Here is a 10,783-nt window from a genome sequence, read left to right as displayed (position 1 = left end):
AGGACCTTCCGACGATCAAGTTAGTACTTGTAATCGTATCACATAATAACTATATATCTTTTGTTTAAGAGTTTTTTCTCCTACCTTTATTGCCCGGTAGGATTTCCTTCTTATAGTCGCTCTCCTTCGGTTTATTTGCGGGATCAGAGGAAATCCGCCTGTGCAAGATCAAAAGAGATCTGTTCGTTGCCATATTTGTAGGGATATGATTTAACCATTTTGACTTTCTTTTGCTAGGATTATCAGTTGAACCACATCGTCTTTTATTATCTGGATAAGAAATATCTATCATTCTTATCCTTATCCAGTGAAATCGTTATATTTGATAATAAAATATTATTGTTCAAAAATAGAAGATGTCTTGTCAACATTTAGTTGCCTTTTATCTATAGGTCAAGGTAGGTATAGTTTTCCCTATCAATAATCTTTCTTTTCTAGATCTTGATCTTCTCTGTTCTGATCTAACATAAATTATTCATTCATTTCTTATTGTTGAGCCTAAGTAGGAAGAACAAGGAACAATGCAACCAACCCAGCCAGTCACTATTTCAGTTGCAGATGATCCAACAAAGGTTCTTCTCTCTCTCTCTCTCTCTCTCTCTTTCTCTCACATATATTTGTGTGTGTGTGTGTGTGTGTCTCCTTGAGTTAGTATGCAAGTCTTGTTATGTTAGTTCTGTTTTATTACCCAGAAGTGCTACTTTAGATCATTTTACCCATAAAGAGTGGTCAGATGTCTAAGTGACCTTTAGTATTTTGTTGTATTTCGTTTAGTTTCGGCAAATTAGAGTTCTTTGGGGCTTAAACGTGTTCTCTGCTTCTATTTCAACTGAATTTGTCAAGTAACCATATTTAGAAAATTAAAAAGAAATTGTGTATGCTTAAGTTTAGGACTAAATTGTGAGGACTAAATATTTTAATTATGTGAAGAATTATGGCTTCAAAATCCATCTTTTAATGATTTTGTGCGAAACCAAAGTTGATTCTTGACAATTATTAATAATTTCTGGGTACAAATTCTAGGGTAGTTGCAATTTTTGATGCAATTGACTTGTTACGTCTTTGAAAGTGGCATATCTTGATTAAATATAGAGAAATAGGAACTAGTGAGCAATTTTCATGATTTTTAGGAATGTTTGAATGGAAGAGATTATCCAAATGGATGCCACTGAACTGTCGCATCTTTAAATTTGCAGCTGGAATTTAAATATGAAAAAATAGGAACTTGTGAGCAATGTTCATGACTTTTAGGAATGTCTGAATGCAAGTTGTTACTCTCAGTATTTGTGCATCTTTTCTTATAGGTCACAAGTGATCTAGATACTAAGTTGGGATTCAAAATTTCTATGGCATCCTTTAGCAAACAATGTGAAAAGGTATATCTTTGTAGAAATAATTTCTTATGATATCATTTAGTAATATATAGAACATGTTTAATCCGTAGAGGTCTTTGATCTTGATTCTCACCTTGCGGGATATAAACTACTATTTGACCTGGAATAAGCATGCAAGTTTGCAATATGTTTTTGATGCATTGATCTAACCCGTCTGCGATACACTTCAATGTAGATAATATATTTCTGGATAGCTTAAAAACTGAATGGCTTGAGAGTTGTTGAAATGTTAATTGCATGCAGGCTAATCTGGAAACCAGTGGTCCCACAAATGAAGTTGTAAATTCAGAACCAAGAGTGAGGTGCTCAGATCTCTCCCTTCAAATACCTCCTAGGCCCTCAGGCTTTGGCAATAGCCGTCGTGGAAAGGGATTACTCCACTCTCAAGGTGGTTCATCATCAGGAGGCTTTCTTCGGGCTTTAAGCTTCAAGAAGAAAGTTACTGCACCTGACGGTGAGAAAACCTCTCTCCTCAATTCGGATCCGAAGGCATCTCCCGAAAGCCCAGTTTTGGCCAATTTAGTGTCCGCTTGGAACAGAAGTACTTCTCTTCCAGTGTCGCCTGCCTCAAAATTGTCCCCTTCGGCTTCCACGCCTGCTTCAGCAAGGACATAGGTGAAAGGCAGAAGTCGCATGTAAGTTAATCTTCACTTGTATTGCACCTGGATTATGAACTCAAAAAATTATCTTATTTACTCTTTCTAATATTGGGTTTTACATGGAAGCTTATCTCAAGAAATCATTTTAATGGATTAGCACTGTGGTCATGCCTGGCTACAAGTAAACTGCAATTCTAGCAAAAATATATAATGTTCTGCTTCAAAAAAAAAAAAAAAAAAAAAAGCAAAATAGAAAAATAGCATCATGTATCACAGTTTTAAAATTTTATCCATTGAAACAAATGGAATCTTTCTGTTGAAGGGCGTGGAAGGTACTTTATCTCATCTAACTCCCACAGGAAACTAAAAAAAAAAAATCTCCTTCCATCCTAAAAAGTGGTAGTCTGGTAGAATCTTCCTCAAATTTAATACGATAAGCATTTATTTCATTCACACTTCATTGGAAAGGGTAAATTTTCAAAACTAACCTTTCTTTCACATCGACTATAGAAGTGTAATAGTTTAAATTTGTAAGACATTGTAAGTTAAACTTTTCAAAGTGGACATTTATTGTGGGGCATCAAGAAAGGACAGAGGAGTAAAAGAACTTGGATTGAGATAGTAAGGAAAGATTGAGGTTATGGCATTAGATGTAGAAGAATGGTGAAGCAAGGTTTAATTAGCCAAACTTAGTTGGGATAAGGTGTTGAGTCCAGATGGAGTTAAAGAAAAAAAGAGAGGTACTTTCCAGTTACTGTTAATTATTCGGGACCAGTAGGTTACTGATTTGGGCATTTTGTACTTAATGTTAGAAGGCTCTTCTCTTTTTATATGATCATTATCTTACCACAGGGAAACTTTAAAATTTTCAATGCCTTAATTTGGAAGCATATTTTGTATCAATGGTCTAGAACCTAGTCAAGTTAAATAGTTGTGGTAAATTTCTTACAGATAGGGGCTGTTCAAGCTACCGTTTCAAGGTCCCTCTCTATTCCTGGGAGAAATATTGTTATTGTAAGATCGGTGTCTTTTGCTACACGTAAAGAGCCTGTTCAAAGTACAGATCCTAATGGTGGTATTTAGTTTTCAAATATATTCTCTATTTGAATTCCTTCTGCAGCTTACCTACCGGGAAAAAAATAAAATAAAATCCTTCTTCAGGTTGGTTCATTGACTCGTAAAGCAGTGGAAAATCTTTCCATCAGTATATGATTTGTCTGAGTTGCACCATTTTAAAATCTATATTGTTGAAATACAGGCAATTTTAATTCTTCTTATTTTCCTTTTATTTTATAGATTTGCTTCCTCTTTATTTATTACTATTATTATTTATATAGAAATGCTCCAAGAGTCCAAGTAGATTGAGTTTTCCAGTGTTTGCTCAATGGTTCTAACTTTTTTCAATGCAGATAGTTTTAAAGATATAAAAATAACTATGATAGTTTTGTTAAGAATAACCCTTTTTTTTCTTTTTTTTTTCTGTTAAGTGAAAATAAACTATACATGTTTTCAAGTCACAAAGTCAAATACAGTGGCAGTGTAACTGATCTAGAATCACAATTCAGATGTTATCCATTGAAGGTCGGATTAATTTAACTAATTTCTTGTCGACCATGTTATATTCAGACTGAGTATCAGAAATTGGCAAAATAATTTGTGATTGATGTTTTAACTGTTTATGTCTAATAGTCTCTTGTTTACTGTTATTCTTTGTACTACTCTGCTTCGTGAAGAATCAGATCAAATAACTACTGCTCCAACGGAAGATGATGATGAAGAGATTCCTGAAGAGGAAGCAATATGCAGGATCTGTTACGATGCTTTTGAAGAAGAAAATACACTCAAGATGGAATGTAGTTGCAAAGGTGCTCTCAGACTTATACATGAAGCATGTGCAATTAAGTGGTTTAGTGCAAGAGGAAACAAGATTTGCGAGGTCTGTGGGAAAGAGGTTTTGAACTTACCAGTGACATTGCTTCGTTTGTCAAGTTCCACTCAAAGAGATAACAGGCAGGAGCGCAATCAACTGATTTTGAATTCGCGATCAGTAAGGTGAGTTAATTATGGTTGAAAGTTTCATTGAAGTAATTTGGTTTTCAATGTTGCTAGACCAGTTAACTTATCTGATCAACTATCTTTCAGCCTAAGCTGATGTTCTTAATTCATTATGACTCATCTGCATGACATCGGCTTTAACTCAATGTCACCCTTGAGCAAATCACTATTGGAATGTACAACAAAATCATTGCTGACACAGTGAATTAAGGAAGTCCAAATCAAATCTTTTAACTGATAAAATTACTTTCAATTAAAAGTGCTTATGGGTTCGCTCTCTTTGTTGTTTCTTCCTGTGGTGGTTTTAACTAATTCTGATTAATTTTCTTTTTTCATAATTTATGCAGTGCCTGGCAAGATTTTGTGGTGCCTGTTTTAATTAGCACAATATACTAATTTTTCTTCCTTGAGCAGCTACTGGTAAGCTATCTGGCAGAAACAACATCAATATATTTAGCTTGATATCTTTTATAGGATAAAGCTTGTATTTAATCTCTTTTCTTAATAATAAAATAAGAAATAGAAATTGAATTTAGTATAGAAAAACGCATCAGAAAATGTATCCAGCCATCTCAAGATCAGAGTTAAAGAGTTGTAGAAGGCCAGAGTTAAAGGTGGGTGTAATAGGAGTTCTCAACCCACTCATTTTGGAAGAGTGGCACGAATAATTTTCTGATATTATACTTCAAATTTTCTGATATTATACTTCTTATGTGCACCAGCTTACTGCTCTAATACAACGGCTCACTGTCTATATGCCCAATCCCTCCCCATCCAGATCCGATGTGGGACAAGAATCTCTAACATTCTACGCCCTCGTTGCAGTCGAACCACCCTACCTACTCAGGGCGGACCCGGGCACCTCCCAACCGAGCGCTTAGCGTGACACTGGATCAATCTCTGATACCAACTGTAATGGGTCGGGCACTTGCCATCCGACCCAAAAGCTTAAGCTATTGGGCGGTGCTGCCTACCCTCTCATATATGCCCAAGTCCCTCCCCATCTGGATCCGACGTGGGACAAGAATCTCTAACACTTTCTATCTTACATGCAAACAGACAATAGCTCCAAAAATATTTGTTCAAGCTGTCTTTTTCATTTTTCACTAATTAGTATCCATCTTGCTTCACTTTCAAATCCTTTTTTACTAACACACAAAAGACTCTGATCTTTCGTATGCTTCAAAGCGGCTGTCTCAGACATCCAATCAGAGCTCAGACCCCACATGTCCAAGCGTCAGCTTCTTTGATGCTTCATGCTGGACAAGTCTTCTCATAAGATCCTCCATGGTGTAATACAAAGGATGTAGAATCAGGACCACCTTAGTTCAACTGTTCAGCTAAGAGCACTTCAGTTTTCCTGGATCAAAAAGTTGCATGAGCATCCTAGTGATCCCTTAAATGGCTATTTCACTGTGCTTCCATTTTCATTATCTAGTAGCCATTTTGATATGATTATGGACATAAAAATATCAGAATGTGAACGGCTATGAAACATGGATTCTTCTAGAAGGAAGCTATAGGATATATTGTTTGTATTGGACATTGATACTTGGATATTTGTGAATACGCGTCTTTCTAAGAATTTTATAACCTGAAAATAAAGTTTTAATTTCAAACTCGTATCCACCATTTAAATAGTTCATATGTCCAAAAAAGAGATTTGGCGTTTCTAGTATATCACCATGGTACAAGGTATACTTGTGATAAATTCAACAAAAAATATAGTTGGTAAGAAAAACAATAAAACAAAGTTCAAATGGTGGATTGTTTTTCTTAGACAAGAAGAATTGAGATATAATTAGGGTAAATCATGTCAGTTTGGTCCAAGTACGTCCATGCAACATAAGTTTCATTTTTCTTATGGGATTTTAGGCACATCAAACATTTGATATATTGGTGAAAAATGGGGGTTTGTTGCAATATTTGTAAATAACGTGACAAACAATTACTTTCAGATTTTTATACGTACAATATACATATGTAATTACATACATACATCTATACTGTCATGCTAGTTGCATCCACATCATTTTTTTTTTTTATGTCATATTGATGCATCCATATCTTCTTGTACTTGTATCCCATATTCCCACCAGGGGCGGTGATTCTCACATCCATATCTATGCTTCATAGGCTAATTCAGAATTCATATACTGAGTAGAGGTGACAGAAATAGTACCAATTCAGAATTTTAATTTGCATGTTTAAACATTGATATCGGACATGGCGGTGCTAATTTTACACCTTCCTTTTGTAGATTCGTGACATGAAAACTCAAGCAATCATAATTGCTGCACCATTCTCTTTCACGCTTGGCGTTTTGGCATCTATTTTTGCGGTCATCCTAGGTACACATACCTGAGCCTCCATAATTTTAACTTTTTTATATAAGGGAGCATGACTGTCTTAGAGTTACTCGTTTCACATGCAGCAATCGAGGCATATGCAGCTCTTGAGTTTGCCCTTGTGGCCATAATTCTCCACTTATTCTATTCTATGGTGAGTGATACTTCTGATAGTTATTTAATCAACAATATATGCTTAACTTTGTTCACGGCTGTTCATGCAAATTTTTTTACTGCATCATATGTAATTCAACTACAAAAGGCATTATATTCCTTTGTATATACAAATGATTATTTTTTTCCCCTAGATAAAGAAAGATAAAAGACTAGATTAGTAATCCTAAATAAATTGAAATCTGCCATGTCACTTGCCGCAAACCCGACTCCCCTCCACTTCCTTCATTTATTCCCACATTTCTCTGTGTCTCCTTTACTTAATTCGGATTTATTCCTACATGGATTATGACCAAGTGCATCATACATGCATCACTTCCACTACAATTTTACTGCATCATATGTAATTCAATTTCAACCATTGATGTACATAGAGGCCAACTCAATTGAATTTGAGGCTCTATGTAGTTATTTATCTTCATACTAGCAAGATAAAAAAAATCATGTTCAGATGGGACGAAACCACAGTTGAAAGTTATGTTGAGCTATGAATGCGTAGCTAATAGGGAAATATTATTATAGCAATCGAATTCTGCCTGCCTTATTTTCCTGAATCGCTTTGTTATTGAGGTGGGGGGGTTGTTCACTAGTGTTGCTCTAATCGTTATCTTCTTGAAACAATTAATCTCCAATCAACAATATGATGCATAAAATTAATTTGTGCATGTTAGTCGTTAGCTAAAAATCTTGAATATATTATGTTGCATTCATCTCAGCATTGGATTCTTGTTTTAATGGTGGCTAAAGTATGAAGCCTTATGATAGCTCTAACTTCTCAATGCAGCTTTGTTTGATGGCGGTTTATGCAATAATGCTATCCTCAATTTTGTGCTTCGGAATAGCAATGAGCCTCAACTCCTTCTATATTCAATATTTTGCTTGGCGAGTTCGGGTTTCCCAAAGCTCTCCCCCAGTATGACCAGAATCTGGAGAGCAACAAGGTCTGCTGCATTCGTGCAGGTTATATATATATATATATATATATATATATATAGATTACATTGGTGTAATGTTAGTACCTAGAAACAGTGATTTCCAAAAACGAAAATGAAAGCTAGATATACTAGTGTATGTCACAAGGAGCTTTGAGTTATTCATTCTCTCTTTGACGGGCACTGTTGTAATTTCTGTAACAGGGTTTTCTCCTAGTGCCATGATCCAAAACAGATGTAATTACTTCTTCTTAATGCCATGTGACATGAGCTATTTGGTAGTTATCATGCGTGTTTGTTTAAGAGGACAAGAAAGAATCAAACTTTCACTGTGGCTCATATATTCCGTTGCACGCGTATAAATGGAAAAAGATTTTGTTTTGCATATAAAATTGAAACTTAACCAATAGTAAATAAATAGTTGAACCGCATGGTACAATGCAAAATTTTAAAATTCATTTTATATTATCACAGTGTGAATTATATTTCATTATATAAAAATTTATGAGCATTATATGTCAAGTGAATTAGATGTCAAGTGAGTTATTCATTTGTTGCTTGGATTTTGATGCAACCACGCAAAAGGTTGTCTAGGTTGTCTGAAAAAAGAGATGATCATAATTCAAGGAATTGAAAGATCCGTAGATTCTAATTGAGCCAGGATTCAGGAATTCATATAGAGAAATAGAAACCTTGTGGCAGTTGTTAGCAGCAAAATTTGGAAGAGGAGAAATCTAAAGAAAGACTGGACACCAACATACTAACTAGTGGTCAAACATTGGAATGCCAAGTGTGAGGACACATGTTCGAGTTTATTCCCTTCCTACACCCTACATTGGTGTCAACTTCACCAACCCACAAACTGCATTTTCTTCAACACTGCCCATAATCATCATCGACACCCAAATCCACATCTCGCACTTCAAATCAACACTCATTCACAGTCGATTACCTTATAAAATCATGTGGGTTTCCTCCAGAAAAGGCTCTTGTTGCAGCCTCGAAGTACGTGAACTTCAAAACCCTAGACTAATTGGACTCTGTTCTCGCATTCTTCAGCAGCCATGGATTCACCGAAACCCAGATCTCACTTCTCATCAGAAGATAGCCTCGGGTACTCTTGTCCGACCCCGACGAAACCCTTTTACCCAAAATCGTATTTTTCCACTCTAAAGGCTTTTCAACCCAAGACATTGCCAAAATACTGACTGCAAGACCAATAATTTTGTTCAGGAGTTTGGAAAATCAAATAATCCCATCATACAATTTCTTCAACAAGTTGCTCAAGTCTGAAGAAAAAACAATTGCAGCTATAAAACGCTTTGCTGACCTGTTGTTGCGTGATGTTCACATATACGCGGCACCCAATATTGAAGTTCTGATAGAATCAGGTGTGCCTGAAACGTATATCGTGGTCAACCTATGGTTTTCACGACTGGTACGGATAGGTTTAAGGAGATTGTGAGAAGTGGGGTTTGTCCGAAGAGATGATTTTGGTGGCTTTTCAGCAGCATCCAGGGTGTATGATGGCGTCCGAGGATAAGATTATGGGGATAATGGATTTTTTTGTCAATAAAGTGGGTTGGGAGTCTTCCTTTGTCGCGAGGAGGCCACTGGCCACTGCTTGTTTCCTTGAGCTTGGAGAGGAGGATCATTCCAAGGTATTTGGTTTATCAAATTCTGTTGTCCAAATGTTTGCTTAACAACAAATTTAGCTTGCGTGTGATGTTAAAGGCTGATGAAAGTTACTTCCTAAAGAACTACGTGAAAAAAATACGAGGAAGAAGATCCTGAGTTACATCAAGAGAAGTTGAATCTTTCAAAGTAACTAGGATATGGGAAAATGATGAACGCATACATCTTTGATTCCGGAACTACAGATTGGTTTCTCCTGTGTTTACTCTTGGGTAGTGGATTTGCTTTTGTTTGAAATACAACCATGTCAATCAATTCACACTCATTACTCTCCGAGCAAATTTGACTTCTCTGTTTTAGTAGTGGTTAAGGCTTGATGTGATGTGCCATTTTCTGTTTATCTGGGAGAGAAGTCCAATTAGTCTCGGTTTTGTTTACAATTTGTAAACTAGTTCAACTGGGTAAATTAATGATTTTCAATTGTAATGATGCAAACATCTAGCTCTGTTTTGTAATTTTCAAACCAGCAACTGTAATCTCTCTCTTTGACTTGGAGCAGAGCATAAATAAATAAATGAGATTATATAACCTTCATTCTCTTTGTGCAAGTCTGACCTTGTTGGTTCAATTCATGATTCAGTCCATCTACTCATATACCAGCTTCCTCCATTTCTGTGTTGAGAACTTTGCGGGAGGGGAAGCTTTCTCTGAAAGACAAAGTGACAATATGATTTTAAAATGTGCACAAAACGCTAGATATTTTTTTTGTCTTAACAGGGATTTCTTGCACTTTACCCTATCTTATTATTTAGTTGGCTAGACTGTAACAATGGTGTCATACAGTCCCCTCCATACGGCATTTCCACCGGCTTCCGCGTGCCCACCCATCCAAGATTTGGAGCCACTGATGTATATGGTGTCTCCTGCCAAAGAGAACTTTAAGAGCCAATTGAATCTACCAATATACCAAACACTAATTGTGCAAGCATCACAAACAATTTCATAATTAACATGGAAAGCTACTACTAGTGCTCCATTGGCATTACCAACTATAACCAGATTTAAAGCCCCTCCTACCTCAACATGCTAGCAGTAGAAATGGAAACATAGTCTTGTGTGAATAATATTTGAATATAGTTCTGAAACATATGCATGAATGTTTGAATATAGTTCTCAATCGTAATAAATGAGAGCTGAACGAAAAAACGAACTAGAAACAAATAAAGAAAGAAAGGGAAAAAAAATTTAATCAACTGGACTACTGTCCAGTTCTTTTATAGTAACAAGTTGCATAGGATTTGCCAGCAACAATATGGTGGCTTTTATACTTTAATGCTCTATACACACACACAACACAACACAACTAAAGAATAATAATAATATAATTAATGAAGAAGATAATAATAGTAGATACAAGAGCGCAAATGGCATTCCAAATTGAGAATTTAAGTAACTGCTGCAGAATTAAGCAAGAACAAGGTATCACCACTAAGATCCTGAAAGAAATTATTTCAAGGAGCCATTAGAGAGGGAGGGTAGAAGAGAAAGATGAGAGAGAAGTTTCAGAATAAAAGCTCCCAATAAATTCAGGAGGGAGTAAATCTATGTAAAATCTGTAATTAATTGCCAATAATCTTCGGAAGGTA

At 35.8% G+C, this 10,783-nt stretch overlaps 1 pseudogene; it reads left to right on the top strand.

Annotated features, from left to right (window-relative positions):
• Positions 1–373: 373 nt before the first annotated feature.
• On the top strand, positions 374–7,787 carry LOC132275269 (uncharacterized; annotated as a pseudogene).
• The last annotated feature ends 2,996 nt before the right edge of the window (positions 7,788–10,783 follow it).

Source organism: Cornus florida, unplaced genomic scaffold, assembly GCF_030987335.1.
Source record: "Cornus florida cultivar Cherokee Brave unplaced genomic scaffold, ASM3098733v1 CherokeeBrave_3.0.0_Hap2_Chr09, whole genome shotgun sequence".
Classification (NCBI taxonomy): Eukaryota; Viridiplantae; Streptophyta; class Magnoliopsida; order Cornales; family Cornaceae; genus Cornus; species Cornus florida.
Note: the sequence above shows the minus strand (reverse complement) of the source record. Positions and strands in the feature narration are given on the sequence as shown.